The 27,763-nt window shown below is 42.2% G+C and overlaps 1 protein-coding gene and 1 pseudogene across 1 annotated transcript in view; both read right to left on the bottom strand.

Moving 5' to 3' along the window:
* The window catches only part of AUTS2 (activator of transcription and developmental regulator AUTS2), a 1,212,191-nt gene that overhangs the window by 1,061,587 nt on the left and 122,841 nt on the right, over positions 1-27,763 (bottom strand).
* LOC138985650 (U2 spliceosomal RNA) lies at positions 26,467-26,579 on the bottom strand (annotated as a pseudogene).

The raw sequence follows: 27,763 nt of genomic DNA, 5'->3' as shown, positions 1-27,763 counted from the left end.
CTGCAGCACTGTTCACCACCAGCTTGACTACAATCCACCATGACTAGCCCGCAGGTCTGAGAGCCTGAGCTAAGGGAGGACTGCCCACTCTCTCAGAAATCCTGGGAGCCCAGCTGTCCTGCCTTCTGGATACAAGCTCCTCCAGCTGTGGAGAAGAGACAAGAGCTTCCTTGAGTTCGAGGGTATTTCCTGAGCCTTTAACATTTGGCAAAACACCAGAACTGACTTTTGGATAAATACTGCTGCCAGCTCATGCTGATGAAAATATCCCTGCCGCTCAGTTCTGGAGTTTCCTGCCACTTACCACGGTCTTTCACAACCACCACCCATACTGTACCCTCACAGCATCCCAAGTTATTGGCATCCCCATGTTATGGAAGAGGAAACAACTTTAGAAAGTCCAGCTACTGTCCCCATAGCCAAAGAAGCAGAGTCTCATTCTCCAGATCCACCAACCCTTGTATACTCAGAACTGTCCACCCAGGGAGGCACCAACAAGGAGAATTACCACAAAGCTTCTCCAGAACTTGGCAGCTTCCTAATCACTCCTCTCATCCCCTTCCGGGGCACAAAAACCAGGTCAACAGGAACAATTTCCAACTTACTGACATAAGGTAGGAAAATTCCAATATTGCATGTAACCAGATGCAGCCCAGACAAAATGTGTGAGAGCAGGCCAGGTGATCTCTCCACAGAAGTGGAAGAAACCCTTCCTTTCATCACTTCTTATGCATCAGACACTTCTCTTCCCATTCTCACATTATGTGATCACACCAAATGTTTCCAATTGTGAAGAAACACTATCATAGCCATTTTATAATTATAAAAACTGAGGGTCCAAGAGGTGAACTGACTTGCCCTCGGCCATTCAATGGAGCCATTATCTAAACACTAGATATTGCTAAACACTAGACAATACACTCTTGGGTCAAGAAGCATGGCTTCCTTTGAGAAAGGTATGCTGCAAACTCACAATTATAATCGGAGAAGGCAATGGCACCCAACTCCAGTACTCTTGCCTGGAAAATCCCATGGACGGAGGAGCCTGGTAGGCTGCAGTCCATGGGGTCACTAGGAGTCTCGCTAGGAGTCAGACATGACTGAGCGACTTCACTTTCACTTTTCACTTTCATGCACTGGAGAAGGAAATGGCAACCCACTCCAGTGTTCTTGCCTGGAGAATCCCAGAGACGGGGAGCCTGGTGGGCTGCCGTTTATGGGGTCGCACAGAGTTGGACACGACTGAAGAGACTTAGCATAGCATAGCATTACTTAAAATACAAACAGCAGCCATAGCTCCAGCCCTGCCGCTCACTGCAGATCCAAAATACTTAGTTTCATTTCCAATTTCCCCTCTGTCCATCCATCAGTGACTCCTTAGAAACTTACATTAGTCTCTTATCTCTTTCCCAACTGATAAAGAATGCTTTCCTCCTAAAGTCACATTTTTCCATAAATGACCTGAAGGACTAAAGAGTAAGAGAACTCTTATGAAACTGACAATTTTCCATCCTCTCGAAGATTAATTTACTATAGTCACCCACAAGTGTCATAATTTAAAAAAACTATTCATTTTTATCCCAACAATTATCCTGATCAAAATAAAGTCTCATGCAAGACTCTGACCTTAAATACTGAGTGTAAGATGCATTGATTAAAAGCTTTAAACTTATCCTTTTATTGGCAAACACATTCAGGGGCAGTTATTCATGCCATCTGGTTCAGAAATTAGATACAGAGTTAGCTGCAAATTGATTAGTGCTTAGTAAAAAGAAGAAAAAGACTAATTCCTGTATTATTCCTGGCTCAGCAAATGACAGCCTTGGCATGGATCCACAACAAGGAGCCCAGAAAGACTCCAGAACCCAACAGGAAACCTGGGCAATCTAGAGCTGTGTTCTGACAAGTTGTGTTTTCTCCCACCAAGAGGCTGAGCACCTCTGAAAGAGTCAGGACCAAGCCCGGCCTGCTCACTCTCCTAGGTCCAGATATCCTGCTCCTGATGGAAAACAGAACCCGAAGGAGCCAGCACCAGACCAGCGAGACTCAGGAAGAGGGCTCCGGGGCCAGCATGAGGGCACTGTTTGGGCATCTGAATAGAGGGAATTTGGGCACACAGTGAGTTCCCTACATACAAACCTTCAAGTTGTGAAGTTTCAAAGATGCAGGCATGTATGCACATGTCCAGTCACACACGTTAGCTCACGTGTCTGCGTACATCGTCCCGTGGGTGCACGCTCTACAAGTGGTTGTGTCTGTGTATTTACTGCACAGCCCTGTATAGAGCACAGTAGTGCAGTATCTTGATTTCAAGCCCAAGATGTCCAGAAGCAAGCGTCACAGCAGCGGTGATGTAGCTGGTACTCCTGTACTTTTCAAAGCACTGTCCTGTAAAATCTCTTTTATTTTTGTGTTTGTTTTCATGTATTATTTGTGTGAAAAACATTATAAATCTACTACAGTACAGGATGTATAGAGCTGACTGTGTTAGTTGGGTAGCTAGGCTAACTTTGTTGGACTTATCGAACTGGTTTGTACATAGGCAATTTTGTTTGTAGGGACTCTGTCTGTATGCACAATGAAGAGAAGGGCTGAGAAGTAATAAGGAAAATCAGCATCTGTGATGATCACAGTCATAACATTTAATTTCCAGTGAGTGGTGAGTGCTGAGCCCTGTTATAAAACTTTATGTGGATTAAGTAACACATTGAGTTCTTGCAACTCCACAAAAGAGGAATTACTTATAATCAACATTTTAAAAACAAAGTAACCAATACACAGAAAAGCTAAGTACAGTCCAAGGTCACACCCAACCACTAAGTGGTAGAGACTGAATTCAAACCTAGGAAGTCTGGATTTCAGACTCTTTTAATCCTAAACCATATACTGTACTTCCTTCCTTCTGATGGTACCTAGCAATATGCAAGCACCTGTTTTACGTCGATTTCTTTTGTGGCTGCATGGACTGTATAGTCCATGGGGTTGCAAAGAGTCAGATGCAACTGAACAACTTTACTTTCACTTCACTTTGTGGCTGAAGAAGTTTATATGTTGAGAAAAAATCCTTCAGGTTCAACTATGAATGAGTTAAGACCTAAATAATATTACATTCTTTTCACCCGACTTCTTTCCTTCTGCCTGTCTATACACTCTTCCTCATACTTCCACTGAACAGAATAATACAAGGAAAAAAATTCAAAAGGAGTTAGTCCCTTTCACATGACTCTTGTTTCTCTGTCTCTCCTTTCCAAAGGCAGTCCTTGTTAGAAATAACACCCCACAAAAAAAATTTTAACAGCATTTAGGAAATAAATAACATTGAAAGTCACTGAGCAAATGAGCAGGAATCAACCTGCAAGACCCAGAGTGACAGCTGAGTTTTGGCTAAGCAAACGTCCCACACATTACATAGCCAATTAGGCTATTTGTCAGCCAATGCCTCACCAATATGCTCCTTAAGACAATTTGTGAACATTCAGGGGAATCTCTTTTCTAGTCCATCACCCACCTCAAGGAAAGCTTCACGTGCACTTGGGAAGTTACTTTAGTTTCTGTCATTGCTGTAGTTTTGTTTGGGGGGAGTGGGTTCGGTGATGCTTACTTAATAAAAACTCTTAAAAAAGACGTGCAACGTTATTTTTTCTAAACAACACATTTTGGTCTGTACCACTTGCCACTATTATCCATTATTCTTATTTTCCAATAGCGACCCCCCTCCTTTTTTTCCTTCCATACCTTTTACTGCTTATTATTACAGTGGAACAGGAACAGGTTCCAAAGACAGGAAGCGATGAATTTTCATTTTATTTCACTCCCTAGTTTCCACTGCTGACAAGTGAGTACCTTAATCTCTCAAAACTCTGTTCTCCCTACTCCGTAAAACAGAGATAAGACCACCAACCTTTGTTGACTATTCGATGAGATGATGCTTGTGGAAACACCTGGCTCAAAACAGGCAATCAGTACTTGTTAACATTCCCTCTGCCTCCTCACTTAAGTCAGACCTTCAGCCTGAACACTTGAGAATTCCAACAGCCTCACACCCTCGATCTTCCCAGTTGCCCACACACCCTACCACACTGTCACACACGAACTAACTGCAATCATTCATTTCTGAGTCAGCAAGCCTTAAATGGAGCCTCAGCATAAACAGAATGACAAAACAAGTGACTGCACCAAACGCACTCTAAGGACGACCCAAATGGGGGCTACTGCTGTGATGTGAATATCTGCAAAGCACTCTGACTCCTTGTAAGCTCCTTACCCCAGGCCCTACATCCCAGACACCCCTCAACTCATCTGCTCAACCAGTCCCTTCGAAGAATCAGGTGTGGCCCATTCCTTTCCTGTGGCTCCCCTGCCTCCTCCATTCCTGCCTGCAATGCCAGGGTGGTTTTTAAAACAAATGAGAATGGTACTCAAGAAGCAAAATGAATTCACTTAGCTCTGTGCTCCCTTCTCCCTTGCTGTTATTTATTTTTGTGTATTTCACTAGAAGCAACATTTGTCAACATGGCAGCAGAGAAGCCCCAAGCCAGGGAGAACTGTTTTTGTACAAAACAAATAACTTAAGCAGCACAGGAGCGGTTTTGAATAAAGCTGCCATATGAACGGCCACAAAGTGCAAAATGGTGAGCCCCTGCATTGGTTGCAGCAGCTGCTTCAACACTCAAAGAAACAAATACTTTAGAGGCGAAAAGCTAAATTGGTTATTTGCAGAGAGATTCGGAGAATTTTGATCACATGATCCAGCAACGGGCAAACTGGCAGAGTCCACAACTGAAAAACAGATAAGAGGAGGAAGATGGAGCCTTCAAGAACTTGGCAGGGAGAGGATGGAGGAATAGGGCAGTGACAGCTAAAAGATGCAGGTTTCTTTTTGAGGTGATGAAAATGTTCTAAAACTGTAATGACAGCTACACATATCTGTAAATACAGTAAAAGGCACTGAATTGTATTCTTTAAATCAGTGGTCCCCAGAACCTTTTTCACACCAGGAACTGGTTTCATGGAAGACAATTTTTTCACAGATTTGGGGGAAGGCGGGGTAAGCAGGGGATATGAGGGGATTGGAAATGATTCAAATTCATTACATTTATTGGACACTTTATTTCTAATCTAATGTCACCACTGAACTGACAGGAGGTACTGATCTGTGGCCCAGAGGTTGGGGACCCCTGCTTTAAATAGGTGAATTGTACTGTATGTGAATTAGATCTCATGAAGCTGTTGGAGCGGCCATCCCCACAGGAATCTGAGTCAGTAAATAGGAAGTGCATCCTGAATCATCCTCACTGACCTTTAGATGCCCCAGATGTACCCACCTCATCACTATTTATCAAGTACTGGACTAAGTACACACTAGGTACACCACACAGGCCACTCATTTAATCCTAAAAGATATTCCCATTTACAAACGGGTAATCTGGGGCTCCGAGACATCTGAGGTGAGTCTGCTTCTAGTCAAGCGCCTGTCACCAAGGCCCATGTTCTTCCCACCACATCCCCACCCCTCCCTGGCCACACAATCACTGAGGAACAAGGAATTTATGCCGCATCCGTGATTTTTTTTCCAAAATATCTTGCACTTACCGCTAAGCAAACTGTTTTACTGAAAGTAAACTTGTGACAATAACTCTGATACACTCACATTTCCCTCTATTCTGAAAAAGATACCAAGAATAAGCTTTCTCTTTTGGATGACATAATTTTCTCTAAGAACCTGACTCAATCTGTTATACAAAGGTGGCCTTGGGGACTCCCAGGACAGTTGGGGCCACCTGGTTGGCTCAAAGGCAGTTCTTTTAATAGCTATTGTTTCTCCTTCCCCTGTGGTCAATAAGAGTTCCCTGTATTGTCTAGGTATCTTCTGAATATAAATGCTCTCTTTCAATCCCTAGGGCTTCACCAGTTACTGCTACAACAGAAGTAAAAGTTCAAGAGCCTTGTGACAGCTGGTTGTCAATCAATGGCTTTTTCAATTTTGTAACCAGGTCTTCAAAAGATGAGGCTGCCATACAACTGATCCATGGATGACTTGGATTTTAAGACAATAACAATGATTACTGTTAAATGTGACTTTTACGTAACACTTTTCACTTTTGCAAACCACCATGAGACACTAGCTTTTTTAAAAATTAGACATGTGGTCTCCCCACACATCTACCTTCCCACCTACTTCATTCCTCTGCACAAATGCCTTATCTCAGAAAGCTTTCTTCCTAACAGTGTGCGAACTTCCTGAGATAAGGACTCTAAAACCCCAATCACAGAAGGATGTTTTTAAAGGGAACATGATCTCTTCCTCCCAAGCTGGGCACCTGATGACAAGAATCCTGTCCATAAAAATCAAGGTTCTTATTAGGAAAAGCCCATTCTTAGAAGGAACTCTAAGAAAAATCCCAGAAGTACATCTTATTAGATTGGAGTTGGCTGTGAAGGGGTTTTTTTTTTTTTTTTTTTTGGGAGAAGGAAATGGCAACCCACTCCAGTATTCATGCCTGGAAAATCCCATGGACCGAGGAGCCTTGTGGGCTACAGTCCATGGGGTCGCAAAGAGTCGGACATGACTGAGCAACTTGTGTGTGTGTGTGTGTGTGTGTGTGTGTGTGTGTGAGTGTGTGTGAAGGTTTTTAATTAGGAAAGAAAGCAACCAACAATGATAATCCATCTATACTTAGTACAGAAACCCTGGTAGGTATACATGCTTTATCCCAATTTTATAGAAAGAAAATGTGTCTTAACAAAGATACAGAAAATTAACGCAAATACTTTCACTTTCTCTCTATCTAAACCTCTCTCTGAGTGTTCTTTCTCTCTCTCTCTCTCACACACACACACACAAGCATACTAAATGGGAAGACTCAGATTTAAACCTGAGTCTGTGTGAAACCAATTCAGTGCTCCCAGGAAACACACGCTGTGGTAATTTCAGGCTATGAAGCCAGAGACACCCGAATTTGAAATCCATCTTTGCTACTAACTAGCTGCATGATTATGAGTAAGTCACTTCCCTGTGTATAAAACAAAACTATTAATACAGGTGGCCCTCAGTATTCACAAATGCAGAACCCACAGATGTGAATGGGTGACGAACACACATGGATTTGGGTATCCAAATGGGGGGCAACGGGGCAGGGGGCGGTCCAAGAAACAATCTCCCATGGATATCGAGGGACAACTGTACACTGCAGGACATGCTGGGGGGAAAAAAAAAAAACAAGATTATGCTTATAATGCTAATTCTAGAGCTTACATTTGGCAAATTATTCATGTTTTGTTTGTACCACATCATTCTATATAGACTTATATATCATTTTATAATAGCCAGCCTTTGCTAAGAACTTACCATGTGTAAGGCACCATTTTAAATGCTCTATCCAAGGTCACAATACAAGAACAAGCTGGGAGTCAAACCCAGGTAGTGAGGCTCAAAGCCAAGGCTTCTAACCATTATTTTGCAAGGCAGAAGTGCAGAAAGTTAACTTCCCAGATTACAATATATTGATTCCTATCCACTAGAGCAATGGATCTCAAAGTGTGGTCCTTGGACTAGCAGCACTGACATCACCTAGGAACAAGAAGGTATAAAGAATGCAAATGATTAGGCCCCACCCCTAACCTCCTGAATCAGAAACTCAGGGCGGAAGGGGGCGGGGAGAGACCCAGCATTCATTCTTAACAAGTACATCAGTCACCTGAAAGACTTGTTAAAACACAGACGGCTTGGCACCAACAATACACATGCTTAGGCTTCTGCCACAGGTAAAGAATCTTGAGGATGCTCAACAATGTCAGGCTCTTCTGCCCAGGCTCTTCAGCTCCAAAGGTACAGATTTGCAATGGCTGAAGTTGGTGTCCCATCTCCATCATCTGAAAATTTGTCTTTGCCCCCATAAACTCCATTGTCAACACAGCAGTCAGCACCTACTTAATGCTTCCCCAGCACAGCTCTGGGTCTCACTCAACGAAAGCCCAAGTTCCCACAGTACCTACAAGGCCCCATGTGATCCACGACACCTGCCCCCCATTCTGCCACCAACCCCTCCCTGGATTCTCCTCCTGTCTGCCTCCCTGCTCCACTTCCACCTCCCACTCTGCCCCAGCCACAGCGGCATCCTCGCTGCTCCTCAAACACGGCATTAAGTCCTCACCTGGGACACTTGTGCTTAGCAGTCTCTCTTCCTGTCATTCTCCTAAGAAAAATTCCACAGCTCACCTCCTTTCCTCATCAAGTCTCTGCATAAACATCACTTTATGGGGAGGCCTTCCCTGACCCCTCACCCCACTCCCAGCACTCACTCACTCCCAAATCCTGTGTTGTTTTTTCTCCATAGAATGCATCACTATCAGATATAACAAATATTTATTTATCTGCTGTGACTTGTTTCTCCCAGTTAAAAGGTAACCTTCACAAGGGCAGACACTGTCTTGTTTGCTGATGTAATATCAAACCTAAGAGGAAAGGCAGGTGCATAACCACATATTCAATGAAGAAATAAATGAGAGAACACTGTTAATCCCAAATAGCCAAATGTCATTTTAAAAAAATGTTAATGCGGACACGGGGTCGCAAAGAGTTGAAAACAACTGAACAACAACAACTGGTGGTCCAGTGGTTAAGAATCAGCCTTGCAATGCATGCGACACAGGTTCAACTCCTGGTCCAGGAAGATCCCAGATGCTGTGAAGCAACTGAGTCTGTACACCACAGCTATTGAAGGCTGCGTGCCCTAAAGCCCATGCTCTGGAACAAAAGAGATTGCAATGAGAGCCCTGCACACCGCAACTAGAGAGTAGCCCCCACTTGCCACGCTTAGAGAAAGCCCATGCAGCAACAAAGGCCTACTGCAGTAAAAAAAAAAATAATTATTCTTTTTTAAATGTTGATGTAAGAACTGGCATAGTTTTTGTCTTTTTATTACCAGTAACACAACTGGACAAAACAACTTCTAAACCCACAGAAAATACTCAAAAATCCCATTTCTTCAGAAGAAATGCCATGTACCATGCAATGTAAGATTACTTTTTCTAAGCCCACACAAATATTACTACCCCCAAATGTAATTTCTAATTTACAGCTCCAAAATATAATCTATATTGAAATTTGCATAAAACTCAACAGACCTGCAGCAAGATATTAAATTTTAAATTTGCATGCAAGAATGACCAAGCAATATTAGTCTAGCCAAGGAGATCGTGTCTCTAAACTTGAGAGCTTGCAGATGTAATGAGAAGAAAAATTGTACACTTCAATGAAAGCAAGTTGATTAAAATGCTCTGATGCAGTTTTAACAGTGCAAGGGAGGCAAAGTGCATTTCAAATTTCATAACCTGGGCTCTGATAACATGAGACTCACTGCTTTAGAATAGGCGATGGAACATACTGGCATCTCTTCCATCTATAAACAGTAGCGGGTGACAAAGGTAAATAGCCTAAGAGTTTGAATGGACCTCTCTGACCCTACATACCCCAAAGGACCCTTTGGGTCAAGAGGATACATACTCAGCACTGGTGAACAGCAAAGCAAGTGGTAATGTCTCTAATCTCACCAGTTGTACAGCCTTAACTTATGTGCTGTGCATTCACAGGGTTTTTTGGTTTGTTTTGTGTTTTTAAAGAATGAGAGTTTCTTGCCTCTAAAACACCAAAAAAGAAGAGGTAAACTACTCAGTAGCTGGTTCTGAAACAACTAAGGTGATGGGACTAAAAAGAGAAGAGGAGGGACTTCTGTGGTGGTCCAGTGTTAAGAGACTCTGTATGTCTAATGCAGGGGGCCCAGGTTCCATCCCTGGAATTAGATCCTGCATATGGCAAGTAAAGATCCCACAGGCCACAACTAAGGCCCAAAGTAGCCAAACAAATAAATATTAAAAGAGAGAGAACAAAAAGAAAAAGAAATGTTTAAGGACCTCAAGACTCTGCTCTCAAGAAACAGCCTTGGGAGTGCAGCACTTTGCAAAGGGGTTCCAGGAGAAGAGCATGGGTGCTCAGCAGGTTAACAGCCAAAAAAGGGCTACTTGAACTTTCTGAGGAGTCTGTCAACAACGTTTTCATCTGTTTTCAATGGGTATTTTGGGCAGTATTTCATCTGAAAGAGTCCTGGTTCTCTACAAGCATGAAAATCACCGGTCCAATGGAATGGATCCTAAAAGAGAAGTCAGCTGATGAATAATCAACTGCTAACCCAGGCATGGTGCCTTTCTGTGTGACTCTGACTCTAAGCCCTTCATATCAGTAAACGCCACTCCTAGATACTCAGGAGAGCTGAAAAACATATCGACACAAAGAATTGTACCTAAACGTTCGCAGCAGCTTTATTCATAACAGCTTCAAACTGGACACAACCCCAAAGCATCAACAGGAGAATGGCTAAACACATTACAGCGCATCCCTGCAACGAACGGGACAGTACACGGCGTAAGAAGGCCCAGGCCGCACCAAAACCACGGGCCAGCCCCAAAGTAACTACTCTGAGTGAAGGAAGCCAAACACAAAAGAGTACATAACATACAATTCCACTGATATAAAGACTGAAGAAAACCTTAATCTACAGTGGCACAAAACAGATCAGTGGTGCCCAGACCCTGGTGTAAGAATGGGAGAGTAAGTGTGAATGAGGGAATTCACGGCTGCAATAGAAATGTTATATCTTGACTGTGGTGGTGATTCAATTCTAAAATCAGGACTGTATACTTAAAATGGGTGCCTTTTACTGCATGTGAAAATAAAATTTAAAAAACATATGTCCTACCTAACCCATGAAAATGTTATCAAGGAACAAATGAGAAAGGTGACATGTGAAAGCTTAATACACATGCACTGAGATTAAACAGGTAAAGGACAAAAATATACCACATAAGCATTTGTTTATACAAAAGCCAAACGTATGGCACAGAAGGGAGTCATGACAACAGCAAGGATGGTGAAAGCTTGAGTATTAGCATTTCTTTTATGCCGGCACTTAAGATCTTTACATGCATCAAGTCCTCACATCAATCCCATGAGGAAGGAAGGGTCACTATTTCCATATTACAGATGAGAAAACGGAGGTGCTAAGTGGTTAAGTAATTTCACTTTCACAAGTAAAACCAGAGCATATAATTTTTGGATAAGTCAACGAGGGTCTTACAGGTAGCAAAATACGAAGCATGAAAAGCTATTTTCCCACTAAGGACAAGCAAGTATCAAAGTGCAGCCTCCAAGCCAGAGACACCAGTCCGCAGAAGGCCCTCCTAGTCCTCAGAACAGAAAGTCGTGCACAGACACACCTTGTTTTCTTGGATGTGGGGAACAGGAAATAAAAACAGAGGCAGAGCAGAAAAGAAGAAAAGTCAATAACATCTGTACGTAAAAATCATAAAAGTGGTTCACAGGAACTATTAGTTAACATTGTTAACCACCTACTATGTGAGGCTTTATTAAGAGTTTTACGTGTATTCTCATGCAATTTTCATAGTAACCCTGAGAAACAGTACTATGATAACCACTCTATATGCAAAAAAAAAAAATTAAACCCAAATCTTAGGTAAGATAACCTGCAAAGGGTACTTGTACCTAGCAAGTGACAGAAACCACAGCTGAACCAAACTTTATCTTTGAAGCTAGTAATGTTGCTTATTAAATCTACTCCCATCCGAAGCTTAGTGAAAATGCAAGTTTTAAGGAAATAACAGGAAAAAAAGGATAAAAGTATAGATATTCCAACTAAACCTACATTGTCTCAAATTGTTCCAATATTTTTCTGAGAATGCAAGAGCCACTGTTATTTAACAAGCAAACAAGCCAGGCACCATGCTAGGGACTTTAGATACGAATTCAGGTAATCTTCATAACAGTTCTACAAGGTAAAAAGAAAAAAAGCAACTTTCCACCTAGAGTCATGCGGCCAAAGTTCCTCTCAAAATATAGGGCAAAATAAAGATATCTTCGATAACTAAAAACGAGTATATACTACTAATAGACACTCACTAAAAAATATTAAAGAAATTGTGAACAAAGACACTGGTAACCATATAGGTAAATCTAAAACACTACCTGTGAAAAGGATAGCAACATCTAATTTGTGCGTTTAAAAAAGGGTAAAACTAAAATATCGGACTTACTGCAGGGAGAGAAGTGATCAGACTTTAAGATTGCTTACTCGCATTATCCAGGGTGATTAAGGTATGGATGAACTTTTCAAGGGAAACTACTAGCGGAGTACAAATGTAAATCTTTAAAAAAAAAACAAGTGAGACCTTCCTGGTGGTCCAGTGATTAAGAATACGCCTTGCAATGCAGGAAACATGGGTTTGATCTTAGTTTCCTGGTCGGGGAACTAAGATCCCACCTGCCTCACGGCAACTAAGCCTACTCACTGCCAACTAGAGAGTCCAAGGACCACAAGGAAAGATCTCGCATAATACAATGAACATCCCACATGCTGCAACTGATCTGACACAGCCAAATAAATAAAATTTTTTTTTAATTGTTTTTAAATTTCAGGGGATGATGAAATGGAGTAACACAAACATGGGGAAGTGGTGGTGTCAGGATCTGAACCCAGATGCCAAGCTCCCAAACCAGGTGTAAAACATTACCAGCACACAAGCAATCAGCTCTCAGCAAATTCACACACGAGTCCTCAGGAAATAAGTCTAAAATTCCTACTTGTCATCCTTTCTCAAAACTCACAAACACTGAAGACTCAAGTCCTCAGTGATCGCCTCTATTCTAATACCAATTCATTGGGAAAGACCCTGATGCTGGGAAAGACTGAGGGCAGGAGAAGGGGATGACAGAGAATGAGGTGACTGGACGGCATCACCAATTCAATGGACATGAATCTGAGCAAACTCCAAGAGACTGTGAAGGACAGGGAAGCCTGGTGTGTTGCAGTCCATGGGGCCGCAAAGACTTGGACGAGACTGAACAACTGAACAATGACATTCTATACCCACTTCTGGCCTCTGCACAGGAAACCTTTCCAAGCAGGTTGGCAAGTCAAAGAAACGGTAACTAGAACCAGAATTTTTTATAGCCAAAATTATTTAAAATTCCATCACTCTTTTTAAATTTGGATAAAAATTAACGATCTGCTCACAAAAGCTCTCTCTTTCTCACATCAAGGGAGCAGTGTTAACCTCACACCTGGACTCTCTTCACTGCTTTCCCATTGAACACATTTTTAAGTATGTTTTTGTCAAGAATCTTTAATTACGTTGCACAATTGTGTCTTCCTTTCTTTCAGTTGCCTAAATTTTCAGCTTCGGGGTCTTGGAGGCAGATTAAATAAAGATAAGCTCTTGTCAGTCAGAACTGGCTTCTCTCCCTCCCCTCACCTCCTCTGGTTACCAGTTCCAAATGCTGCCAATCAAGGAAAATCCTGCACATCAGCTGTCATTCATTCCTGTCTAAATGATGCCGGTCAGACTTCATTAGGAACAATGTCCTGATCAAAAGCTACAGCCAATCATGTCCACAAAACATAGAAGCAGCAGCTGGTCTTGTCTAGCTGGTGTCTGGCACAAATCCCACTCCTGGAGGGTGAGAGCAGGGCCAGCCACACCTCCCCAGGGCCAAAAAGACAGCCAGTCATGTCGCTTGCACATTTCAGGTCGCTATAAACTACATGTCTTCTGTTGATTTTGCTCTCACCTCACTAGCCCACTAAAGGTAGCCCCAGACTTAATTATTAAGTCTTCCGAGCCACAAAGACAACTGGGAATTTAGCAGTCCTCTCATTCATTAGCTGGTTATGCCCCTGAGGATTGAAGCCAAGCTGCCTATTTATTTCTGATCCTCCAGACTGCAGGTTCAACCCTCCCCCAAATACCCACCCCACACACACAGAACATAGAGCAGCCACCATTCTACACATCATCACATCATCACATCATCCACACGCTCTCAAAACAGACCACACAGACTACATCAAGGACATACTAAAGAATTAGCACAAGTCTGAGAGCAAAAGCCTCAGAGACCTAATTCTTTCAACTCAAATGTTTATTACTGTTCTTCAAGACATTTGTTTAAATGGAAGAAACAGGTAGAGGATTTTTTTTTTTTTTAATGCAGCCATTAAACACCTAAAAAAACAGGAAAATAGAAACAGCAGAATCTGGCTTGGGTGATTGTTTTGTTTTCAGCTGGTCTGCTGGACTATCCTGTATGTCCCCAAGGTAGGGTGCAAGAAACTACGCCAGAGATCTTCCATGCCAGTCATGCTCTGAAATCCCAGACGTGTGCACCCACATCAGGAACCTGGCTGTGTCAACATGCAGGTGGGCTGTTTATACAGAAAGAGGCATTTGCCTGGGTTCAGAGTGAATCAGAAGTTCAGTTATTAGTAAAAGAAGTGGTTATTTAAATGTATGATTTCATCCTAATTAAATCTAATGGGGGAGAGAATTTGCATTTAGCTGCCTAGTAAATAACTCACTAATAATAGTTACCTCACTATTGATATCTGAAGAGTATTAGCAAGATAAGGTTTTCAGGGCAACAGAAGAAGGTGATGTTGGTGGATTGCTGTCCCACCCACCCACATACCCCACACCATACCGGCCACCTCCCCCTGCCCCAGCCAAGATCATGATCTTGGTTTTACACCATATTCCTTTCACTTAGTGCTTTTTAACAACCTCCACCCATTCAACCCCCAGGCAAGAGCCTAATAAAACATTCCATCTTAGAAAGCTTAACAGTCTGGTACACCTAACAAAACCACCCAGAGACACCGGAGAGCATCCTGCATGTACATTAATAACTGCAGGATATCTGATTAGCAGAATGCGAAATAAGAAGCCATTAATAGCAGCCCTCATCTCCCTCCTCCACACTGATTACCAAAAGAACAGCAGCAGCTGAATCACAGCTAAATCCTATTCACAAGGGACCTGGGGCAACAAAGAGGGAAAAAACCGTTAGAGTAGTGCTTCTCCAGGGAAGCCGCTTTAAGTCGTTTTGATTCTGGTGTCAATCACGCCTGCCACAAACCAATAAGCATGTATAACACAAGCAAAGACTAGATTCCTCCCCTCCCTTCCTGGGTTCAGCACAGCACACCCAGCATACTTAATTGCCCTGCCAACCAAACTGCTACTTGCAAGAGCCCCAAAGGAAGTCCTAGGTCCAGAGACACAGAGGCTTAAATGTTCACCCTCAGAGTACAATCGGTATCAGTCAGAAGATGGAACCACTGGCCTCAGGGCAGACTACTTGTGAGATCTCAATAGAACAGACCAACCATGTGACTTTGAACAAATGTTTTATACTCTTTCTGCCTCAGTTTCTTTATCTGTAGCATAACTGAACCCTGGAGTTATTGTGGAATCAAATGAATTAAACCACAGCGAGCACCAGGAGTGGGCTTCCCAGGTGGCAGCAGTGGTAAAGAAGCCGCCTGCCAATGCAGGAGACGTAAGAGACCTGGGTTCGATCCCTGGGTCAGGAAGATCCCCTGGAGGAGGACATGGCAACCCACTCCAGTATTCTTGTCTGGAGAATCCCATGGAGAGAGGCGCCTGGCGGGCTAGTCCATAAGGTCCACGGGCTCAGAACAAGCCTTAAGCAACTTAGCAAGCGCACTAGGAATAGCACCTCCTATCGTGAGTTAGTGCACACTCTCTCCCTCCTCCTTCCTCCTTCTCTGTCCACATACAGAGGAGAGGGTAGGAGAAGGATGGAGAAAGGAAAGAAAAGGGGAAGAGGAAGAGGAAGATAAGAAAGAAGAAAACAAAAAGCTTGATCTAAAGTATGTGGCTTAGATATACAGATGAGAAACCCAACAATGCCCCCCACCCTCCCTGCACTGAGATGTACCCGAACCCCCAATCTTTCAAAGTCACAGCTTTCTCCTCCTGGCTTAGCAGTGGAAAGACCAGAATTCCCCTCTGCTACAAGAAACCTCAGCAAAACACTGTTAGAGTTTCCCTAAACTCAGTATTTTGAGATTGGTGAGCGATCTGTGAATTCCCAAACTTTCTGCAACTCAAAATGAATTTTCTGGTAGAGAGCCAATGTTTCCAGTTTGATTTGGCAAAATATATCCAGTTAGGATGTTCTCTCAATGTAATTAGCAATGCACTGTCAATGAGTAGTTTAGCTATTGACAATACCTGTTGCAATTTAATTTTAAATGTCAATGACTTATTTGCATTCACTATAACACGGCCCTGCTGCTGCTGCTAAGTCGCTTCAGTCGTGTCCGACTCTGTGCGACCCCATAGATGGCAGCCCATCAGGCTGCCCCGTCCCTGGGATTCTCCAGGCAAGAACACTGGAGTGGGTTGCCATTTCCTTCTCCAATGCATGAAAGTGAAGAGTGAAAGTGAAGTCGCTCAGTCGTGTCCGACTCTTAGCAACCCCATGGATTGCAGCCCACCAGGCTCCTCCGTCCATGGGATTTTCCAGGCAAGAGTACTGGAGTGGGGTGCCATTGCCTTCTCCGTAACATGGCCCTGATACATTACAAACAAGTATCCTACAACAACAGGATGGATGATGAAAATAAGAGGGTGAAGGAAATCAACAGGCCTGTACAAGGGTCTGCCTGTCAAATACCCCTGTGCAACTATGCCTAGGGGGCTTCCCAGGTGGCTCAGTGGAAGAATCCACCTGCCAATGCAGGAGAAGCTGGTTCAATCCCCAGGTCTGGAAGGCCCCCTGCAGAAGGAAATGGCAACGCACTCCCATATTCTTGCCTGGAAAATCCTGTGGACAGAGGAGCCTGGCGGGCTAGTCTATGGGGTCGCAAAAAGTTGGACACGCCTTAGCAACTAAACTACAACAAGCTATGCTTGGAGCAGGGCCGGCGCCCTCTCCTAGGCGCAGGCTGGGGATGCAGGAGTGTGCCACTGTCACTGTCTTCTCAGCTGATGCCTACTGCTCCTGGAAGGACATGAGTACAAACAGCAGGCCAGTGTCAGGAGACAGGTGACCCTGAACAAGCTAGGTGACTTCGAACAAGTTATTTAACATCTCTCTTCCTTAATTTCTTCACCTATAAAAGTAAGATAATTGTGAGGACTACATAAATAGACATATATAAAAGCACTCAGCACAATGCCTGGTACTTGATAATAGTTCAATAAATGCTGGCCTCTCACCATTAAGTCAACCAAGTTAAAATTGGTATGACTTTTTTAAACAGCAAAAACAAAACAAAAAAACCCTCACACACTATAGCAGGGTGTCACGAATGCATGTGTCTGTAACACAGGGCCTTGAGTAAAGCAGGTTCAGCCCAGATAATAACTGTGGAGGGTGGTGGCCTCCACGGTACTGCAGGAAGCCCAGCCCTTCTCTCGTGCACACTTGCTCTCAGCACCAACTGGAACTCAGCATGGATCATGCCTGTACTGCCAGAATAACCCCAAATCTGGATTTTAAATGAAATTTCCTAATTTTTAAATGTTGACAACTGCCTCCAAAACGTTTGAAAATCAAATAGGTCCAATGAACCATACTGTGTGGCTGGACCAGGGCTTCTGAACTGTGTGTGGGCCTCTACTGTCCAGACTAACCCACAGGACCTGCCTGGGTAAAACCCATATCCAAAGTTTTTACTCATTTCCCATGGGAAAGCCTTACCATTGACCAAGCCACAGAAGGACCCACAAAAAGTCTAGAATGTTCTCTAAGTCACAGGCCAAGGAGGGGCCAGGCCTGCAGCAGGTGCCTCCTTGATTGATGACTTTCGGCCTGCTCACCGAGAAGGGAGGTGGATCATTTATGAGCTGCAAAGGTGATACAAAATGCTAATCAGCTTTAAGCTGACACTGGATAACACAAGAATTTACATAGCGGGCAAGGATAAAGATGAAGTGGTAACACTTCAGAGGCTCCACAAAATATCCTGACTATCTAGGCCATAAACCTACAAAAAATTCTCACTTCTCTCCATGAAGAGGAACATACCACAACTGAAAAATCATAGGAAATACCCAAGTCAAATCATCAGCCAACAGGCTTCCCACTTCGTGTGCCTGGGGTATTTCACTCTCTTCCTGACGGGACTTTGGTTTACCACAATGTCTTTCATCTCCTTATTCTCCTTTGCCTTTTGGGAAGGAGGAGATGGGAGCCATGGAGTGAGGGTGGATGGCATGGATAATCAGATAGGTGGTTAAAAGAGAAATCTCCAGGACTGTAAGGGAGAGGGGGAAGGTTGACAATGTATCCTCTTAGATAAATTTCACCTTCTTCAACATAGTCATGTATTCAATATTCACTGAGTACCCACTAATGACAGGTGTTGTTCTAACTGCAGGAAATGTAGCACCAAAGAAACAAAGTCTGTGCCCTCGCAGAGTTTATATCCTTCAGTCATTCATGCTGAGATCTGAGATTTAATCTTCAAGGAAGACACCATATACTTTCTGGGTCAGAAAGGATCTTAGCAATCTCTCATTCAGTAGTCCTGAAAGAGAGATCCAGATTTCCTCCAGTGCTTTCATTAAACCAACACTTCACTAAGCCCCACACTTCGAGTCACACCTATGCTACTATCTATAGCAGCGAACCTCTCAGAGCTCACCAACACCCTGCTGGGGCAGGGAAGGGGACACCTGCACAGCCCCCTTCACTGAAGAGAACTCACCACAGTGCAGGCAGCTCCAAGCTTCTAGGGAAGGGTCCCACTAGCTTCAGGGAGGAGAGAGGCTTAAGCTGCCTCTCAGCCTGCTTCCACTTGAGTACCTCCATTCTCCTTCTCTGATTACCCGGCTGCCTAAGTCAGATTTCTTTGGAAATCTGAAATCAGAAAATAATAGTTCCACAGGCTACAAATAATCTGAAGTCAAAGCAGTATGTCATGAAGGCTGCGGGTCCACTGGTCTCCTCTATGACACTTATTTCTTCTGTTTACCATCCACTTGTTAGTCCCAGGTCTGCTCTGGGGGGACCGCCAGAAGTGCAAGCCCTCCTCCATATGATAACTCTCCAAGAGTTTGAAGAGAGAGCACCTGGGTTACCTCCTCTTCTCAGGCCTGACACCCCAGTTCCACCATTCACAATGACAGATTTGGGGTATCTGCCCATTCAGATGCCTCCTTATTCCTTTACCATTATTACTGATGTAAAAGTTACTGGGTTGGCAAAAAAGTTCATTCTTATACTGAAGAGTCTGTTTGGGCAGTGATACTGTCCTACATAAAAAGTTTTTGCAGAATGCTCTACTTATTTGACCCCTCACAAAATCATACCAGGTGAAAGCTTTGACAAAAGAAAAGTGTATTCTACAAATTATCCATGAAAACCTGGAGCTCTGGGAGGATAAAACGGAGTGGTCTGAATAGCAAATGTGCTTGGTTGTAAGAATCAGATTTCCGGGTCCTATCCCAGACCTGCTGAATCAGAATTTCCAGGGGGAGATGTCTAGGAGTCTGCACGGTTAATATAACCTGCATATGGTTATTTATTACATAAGTATTTTATTACTAAAATGTCTATAAAATGAGAAGACTGAAATACAGAAAAACAATACTCTCAACACCTGCACGTTTAATAAGAGGAAGATTTTTTTATGACTTGTTCCCTCTCATTTGATTACAGTACATTGGTTTCTACTTCTCCTTAAACCTGTCACGAGTTCCCTCTGCCCCAAGCCCCACTGATAATCAAAGTAGAATCTGGTTAATAGAACACACTGGAGACCCCTGCATTTGGAAGCAGAGAAGAAAAATCAGTGTCTCAGACAGAGACTCTCAACTGAGAAGATCTCAATTTATATAAAAATCTTCTCAAAGCCCTTATAATCTCACTGACCATCTGTAGCACAGAAACGAATCCTGGAATTAGTGGTACTAAGTGGTTTCATAGCAGTAGATACTCTGGAGACTTTAAAGACAAAAGGAAAAGAATTTTCTGTATTGCACTTGAAGAAGTCAGTTAAGAAACTACCATTACAGCAAAACCTCCCAGTATGTAAGTACTTAAGACATTACAGAACAACAACAACAAAAAACTTAAAATATCTAGCTTGGTCACAATGGTATACATAAAGCCCAGATTTCTCCAGCCATGATGTATAACAGGATCCCCACTATGTAGACCTTCATTAGGTCCCTCATCCCCAGTGATTCAAACTCTATGGAGAAAACAGGACTCTATCTAATTACTTTGAAGCAGATTGAAACAAAAAGAAGTCCACAGCACCAGCACCAGAAGAGACTTTCTCCCCTTACCTAAGACCTTAAAAAAAAAAAAAAAAAATGGAGAGGAACAGACAGTTATTATTGGCACCTGATCTACAACATCAGAAAAATGGCAGCCCTGCAAACTCCACACGTGGAAGAGCTCTTCATTTTAAGCTGAAAATTGGGAATTAATTTTCAAGTCTCTTGTCTAAGAGACAGCTTTTAAAAGGGTATTAACCTACATTTGGAGATTAATGCAAACACAGCCATCTTGTTTTAGTGGGTACAATCCAACTTTTATTAAGACAAAGACGGATGCAGAGTAATTAAGAGCTTGTCCAATATCCAGAATTTTATGACTCTAAATATTAGCGAAGCTGGCATTCTTACCAGCTTCGCCTCAGAGCTATTGCATTATAAATCCTTGGTGGTAATGAAACACCAGCTAAAGAGAGGTTGAATAAGTCTCATTTAAAAAACAGCCTTCCCGTGGAGAACTATCCTTACTTTAATATAATGTATAGCCCCTGTTAGAACATTAATACTATTGGAAGAAAAAAGTGAGTGGTTTTGGGATTTGCTGCTAAGGAACCCCAAAGAAGATAAACAAACCACAGGAACTGTGTTTTAACAACAGTGAATGCTGAGAAACTCCCTGGTACCAAAGTCTAGGAACACTTTGCTGACAGGGGCAAGAAGAGGATGATACAGCCACTCTGGCAATGCTAATGGTAGTTTATCTGTGAGGCTCGTCCTTAACACTGTCTGCTGTTTACACAATGTAGCAAAGTTTCATGGATATTGTTTTTTTTTTAACTTTTTAAAAACATCCCAATAGGGTGCTCTCTTCTGCTACCCAAATATTTTTTTTAAATGGTGTCAGGCTGCAGCCTTGACTACTTATTCCCTTCTCAGAGAAGGTTCCACTAGGGTCACCACATTCAAACGTCTTTACCAACTGGGCCAAGGGGACACCTGGGAAATATCGTCAAAATATTGACAACTGGTCATCACTTTTATAGACTTCATAAAATCAAAGACTCTTACGTTTAAAGTTCCTAATGCAAATTTCTTCTATACTTAAAAGGCCACAAAGAGTTAATCACATAGGGACTACATCACAGCTTTACAAAAACAGTTTTCCTTTCTGTTCTGTTATCAAATTTGCCACCCAGTGACGACACTGATGGGAATGCCAAGGATTCCTATGCCCTAGTTCCCAACAGCTATTATCTGAAAGCCTGTCATCTCTACCATCTTGGGAGGGAAATGACACGTCACCTGTGGGCACCTCACTGAACCAAAGCCAACTCCCCACATCCCAAAACTATAAAGAGGACCAGGCAGAACACACTAGATGAAAACACATCCAGCCCTCCATAATTAGCAAAACCCAAGCTGCTAAGTAGAACTGCCTTTGTTCTTCCCAGAGACATCCTTAAATGGAAACTAAAGCCCAATCTATATTCAAGGAAATAGCACTCTCACCGTTCTCTATACACCAGGACTTCTCTGCCCCATGAGAAACAACATCCTCTTCCTTTAGGCACAAATATTAAGAACAAAAACTGTGCCAAGAAAAATAAATTTATATTGAAGCATCATACTTTCTTGGACTATTCAATGATACTGTCAGAATATAATAAGTTGTCTCTTAGGGAATGAAGGAAGGTAGCATTTTCCAAAATGAACAAAGAAATTTTTTTATTAAATATCTTCACTTTTTTTTTTCTCTATAACTTGAGTACTTTCTGTTCAAGAGAGAAATGAAACCTAATGTTTGGGCCTTGTCTATTGAAATCACTCAGTCCCTCAGTTATGTCTGACTCTTTTGCAAACCCCAATGGAGCCTACCAGGCTCCTCTGTCCATGGGATTTTAATGGTAAGAACACTGGAGTGGGTTGCCATTTCCTTCTCCAGGGGATATTCCCAACCCAGAGATCAAACCTGCATCTCCCACATTTGACCACAGGCAAAACCTCAACATCATCATTTCTAAAAATCAAACTGGAAATATATATGTGTATAAACCGAGAACACACAGGACACAAAGAAATACACCTGTGGTCAACCACGAAAAGAAATTCTAAGGGAAACGAGGCTGATTCAGTCAGAGTCTTCCACAGAGCCAGCATCCCAGTATTTACTGAGCCTCCATATACGCACCCCTCCAGACTGATCACAGAGATCACACTCCAAAAGCCATATTTACTTATTACATATTAAGTTTATTTCCTTGAGGTAGGGTTCAATCACTGAATCTGCTCTGAGAACCTATGTGGAACTAGCTCCATCTTTACAATAGCAAGAAACAAACACTTCAAGGCAAGGTATCAGGGTCTTAATGAGCATGCCATAGCACCCTGCATGACAACTTGCCCCCAAAGAACAATTCTCACTTTTTCAATGAACATATCTTAATACTGGAGTTAAGAATTGTGTCCATTGCCTCCACATCTCTCTCCAACCCCAAAGAACATACACTTTCTAAGCCTCAACACTACTGAGCTAGGCACAATGAGGTATGGGGGGGAAATTGCAATTTGTTATGCAAAGCACGTCTTAGCACATCACTTAAAGTAATCCTCATGAAGAATCTGTTTCCTATTTTACAGATAAGGAAAGGGTGGCCTTGGCAAGCCAGAGACTGACTTGCCTAAAGTCACTTAAATAATAAACTGTAGAGCTAAAGCTCTAATATTGAAGGGTCTGGACCCTGTGTCACAGTGCTGTGTACAAGGACAACCCAGCTAAATAAGATACCTTTGTACTCACACAGGGTTTTAGAGTTAAATTTGGGTAAGACGACACTGGTATAAAGATACATCACAAAGGCCAACTAAGTATACACAGTTGTGTAGGTACCTAAAAGGAAACGACCTCTTGAGGTGACAAGTAAAAACTCCATGGAACATTTAAAAATCCATTCTATATAAAGCACCCAGATTCACAAATGAAAACCACCACATTAAAGGGCTCTAGAGGTGATGAACGTTACATAAAGGTTAGGTTGATAAAGGTAGTAAAACCAGCTACAATTTACTCAGCATTTCCTGTGGGTCAAGCACCATGTTGAGCATTTCACATACATTTTCTTACTTAATTAAATGGCTCACCAAAATTATTTCCATTTTATAACTGAGGAAATTGAGGTTAGAAAGGTTAAAATTACTTATCCAAAGTCACATAAGTAAGTGGTACGTCTAAGTTAAACAAGTCAAAGCCCGTGTTTTCAGGCCGCTTATATGTACTGCCTCTATTCTATTTCCCCAAGTCATTTTTGTTATAGCGTCCCCAGAGTCCTCACTAAGTACTCAGATCTGGGGCACATACTATGTATTTCTGATGGACATCCTCAACTTGCAGGTTTTTCTATACCCAGGTCCCTAATATCCACAAATAATAAGGGCAGGGGTTAGCTTCAAAAAACTCCAAAGATCCCATGTGATCTCTAACTACTGAGAAAAATCCAAGAAATGATGGTACACACATTCAATCAAAGGTTACAGCTATTTGGTATTTTAAACACTTCTAGCTGAGATTCTTAACAGTGCTTAAGAGAAGGCTTAAGTGCATTAAAAGGAAATTCTCTGTACATTTGTTATTCTCATCCCAGCTTTATAGATGAGTAAACACAGACTTGTAGACATTACCAGAAGCTGAGATAGGAATTCTGACTGTTTCTATTCCTCTCCCAAGGCTCGTGAATAACACAAGCTCCTGGTTTAACCCAAGTGTCCTCACCGTAATGAAGCTGAGAAGAGGGTACATAAACCAACAGAAATCAAATGGACCCATGAAACGCCTTTTAATTAAACCATAAGAAATATTAATGGGAAAAAAACAAAATTGGTGTTAGATCTTTGAAAGGATGACAAGTTTGTTCATCCTAGGGTAATAGAAGCAGTCAAAAAAAGAAAACAAAACTTCAACCTAATGAATTTCCTTTTCTATAATGAAAAACTAAAATAAAAAGTTACAAGCCAGATAAAGTATTCATGACAAATATTGCAAAGGATTAATATATATGTGTGTATATATACATATACACATACACACATACATAAAACATTAAAAGTTCACATTAGTTAAGAAAAATTTTTGATCCAAAAACCAGTAAAAGGCAAACATAAATGGAGTTCAGTTAGTACACAAAAATAAAGGGCAAGCATAGCTTTTTAGAAGCATAGCTGGAAGGAATGATGCTAAAGCTGAAACTGCAGTACTTTGGCCACCTCATGCGAAGAGCTGACTCATTGGAAAAGACTCTGATGCTGGGAGGGATTGGGGGCAGGAGGAGAAGGGGACGACAGAGGATGAGATGGCTGGATGGCATCACTGACTCGATGGATGTGAGTCTCAGTGAACTCCGGGAGTTGGTGATGGACAGGGAGGCCTGGCATGCTGCGATTCATGGGGTCGCAAAGAGTCGGACACGACTGAGCAACTGATCTGATCTGATCTGATAGCTTTTTAGAGATACAGTTATGAAACAAACTTAATACCTTTTTATCTCTAAAAATGTAAATAATTATATTTGTAAGGCAAGTATACTTTATATTGCTGATGATAGGCTACAGTGTAAAAACAGTATACACTATAAAGATAGTGCTGTGGCTAGTCACTCACTCGTGTATAACTCTTTGTGACCCATGGACTGTAACCCACTAGGTTCCTCTCTCCATGGGGAGTCTCCAGGCAAGTATACTGGAATGAGTTGCCATTTCCTTCTCCAGTAAAGATAGTAGACACTGAAAAAACCCTTAAAAAGCCACCCTCTTGTTATTCTACAACAGAGAATCTATCAAAGAAATTAAGGAAGGGAATCCTACATAGTAAAAATAAGCTCTTTGTGGTACAACAGTACAAAATTTTAAATGTCGAGCATTAGAAGAACAATGGCACAATCTGATGTACTATTACGCAGTTATAGAAATGATTAATTAAGATGGTAAGGCAACATAGGAAATCACTTTTCAAATGTTAAACAAAAGAGAAAATTATTTGCTAGGATTCTACCACTGTAAAACTGAAGTCTGCCTTACAGACAAATCCTAGAAATAAAGGTATTTAAAAAGAAAAAAATTCCCTGGTGGCTCAGAAGGTAAAGCATCTGCCCACAATGCGGGAGACCCGGGTTCGATCCCTGGGTTGGGAGGATCCCCTGGAGAAGGAAATGGCAATCCATGAGAGACGCTGGACTGGAAGAAACACAAGCTGGAATCAAGATTGCCGGGAGATACATCAATAACCTCAGATATGCAGATGACACCACCCTTATGGCACAAAGTGAAGAGAAACTCAAAAGCCTCTTGATGAAAATGAAAGTGGAGGGTGAAAAAGTTGGCTTAAAGCTCAACATTCAGAAAACGAAGATCATGGCATCTGGTCCCATCACTTCATGGGAAATAGATGGGGAAACAGTGGAAACAGTGTCAGACTTTATTTTTCTGGGCTCCAAAATCACTACAGATGGTGACTGCAGCCATGAAATTAAAAGGCGCTTACTCCTTGGAAGGAAAGTTATGACCAACCTAGATAGCATATTCAAAAGCAGAGACATTACTTTGCCAACAAAGGTTCGTCTAGTCAAGGCTATGGTTTTTCCTGTGGTCATGTATGGATGTGAGAGTTGGACTGTGAAGAAGGCTGAGCATCCAAGAATTGATGCTTTTGAACTGTGATGTTGGAGAAGACTCTTGAGAGTCCCTTGGACTGCAAGGAGATCCAACCAGTGCATTCTGAAGGAGATCAGCCCTGGGATTTCTTTGGAAGGAATGATGCTACAGCTGAAACTCCAGTACTTTGGCCACCTCATGCGAAGAGTTGACTCATTGGAAAAGACTTTGATGCTGGGAAGGATTGGGGGCAAGAGGAGAAGGGGACGACAGAGGATGAGATGGCTGCATGGCATCACTGGCTTGATGGACATGAGTCTGAGTGAACTCCGGGAGTTGGTGATGGACAGGGAGGCCTGGCCTGCTGCGATTCATGGGGTCGCAAAGAGTCGGACACAACTGAGCGACTGATCTGATCTGATCTCTGAAAAAGAAAAAAAAGGTCTCCCCTGGTGGTCCACTAGTTCAGAACCTCCTTTGCAATACAAGGGACACGGGTTTGATGCCTGGTCTGAAAGACCCCACACTGCAGTCGCTAAGACCATGCACCACAATAACTGAAGCCCGTTGGCCCTAGAGCCCATGCTGCACTACAGGAGAAACCACCACGATGAGAGGCCTTCACAGCGCAACTAGAAGCAGACCCTGCTTGCTGTGACTGGAGAATGCCTGAGCGCAGCAACAAAGACCCAGCACAGCCGAAGCATAAATAAGCAGGGCAGAGGAGGGTTCTTCAACAGGAGTCGGTGAACGTTTCTCCCTCTTTACAAAATTATTAATAAAACTGATAAGAACAGATACTACACTTAATCTTAGCCAAAAGGCCGAGAAACTAATACAATTATGTAAAGTTTAAAAATAAAATAAAATTAGAAAAAAAAAAAAAAAAAAATTATTAATAAAAGAAATATGTATTGTTAAATACAATGGTAAATAGAGAAAGTGAAGCAGCTCTACTCCTATCCTCTGCCCACTGGACTCCCTGCCTTGAAGACAATATGTTTGTGTGTGTGTGTGTGTGTGTGTGTGTGTGTGTGTATTCACAAAGGAGTTATAAGTTTGCTAACACCAAAGCTCTTTCTTGTCTAAGATATCTCACCCCTCACAGAGAATTGAGGTTTGGAGTTGGACATGGCATATTTGAAATCTATTTAGAAATAAGAAAACAGTACAACTGACATGTCACACATACAAAAATACAAATATATCATCAATACTTGCTTTTTGTGTGCACTCTAAAATCCAGCTCACCAAAGGATTTTTCATGCTGTTTCTACTAGGAAAACACTCAAAAATCAAATGTTTATCTGAATTTCTTAACAATCCGTAGCAGGTAGATACTGGCTATTTTCTAGAGAGGATTTTCCATAACACTGAGCAGAAAGTTGAGATTAAAGCTCTGCCAGCGATGACTGAAATTAATTCTCTACAGACGTTTAGGGAACGTGTATTTCAGAAAGAGGGACTCAGCTGACTAGCTTCAAACTCTCTTCAAGAAGGAAAATGTATTTATTAAAAAAAAAAAAAGCCACAAGCAAACACCTACCAGCCCACATAGCTTAAATGTTCCCAAAGAACAGCATTATTTGATTGCAACTTTTTGTCCCTTTTTTCTTTAAAGCCTTTTAGGGAGGCAGAACTTCTGACAAAACTACCTACTTATGGTAAGAATAGATGAATCAGTGCTTTCATAAAACATTAAAATTTAAAAAGACATAAAACCTTCCAAAAAAACAAAAAACAAAAAAACCCCACACACACAATCATTTCAGAAGGTGCCTACCCAGTTCATTATTATGCAGATTTCACAAACATTTCCCTAATCAAGGAGAAAACTGCTCTACAGAATAATGTGTTTTACCTGCTTTAGCAACCAAGGGCATTCCTTAGCTTTGGAGTCTCCGATTTTTAGGGTAAGGGTGAGGAGATCCTGAGTGACAAGACAGCACTTCAGCGAGGGGACTGCGTGTCCCCCAGGAGAGAGAACCGCCTAGACCACGCCGCTTTTCACTACCTTTCC

The sequence above is a fragment of the Bos mutus genome, chromosome 25 (genome assembly GCF_027580195.1).
Source record: "Bos mutus isolate GX-2022 chromosome 25, NWIPB_WYAK_1.1, whole genome shotgun sequence".
Lineage (NCBI taxonomy): Eukaryota > Metazoa > Chordata > Mammalia > Artiodactyla > Bovidae > Bos > Bos mutus.
The sequence above is the reverse complement of the archived record's forward strand: the minus strand, read 5'-3'. Positions and strand labels throughout refer to the sequence as shown.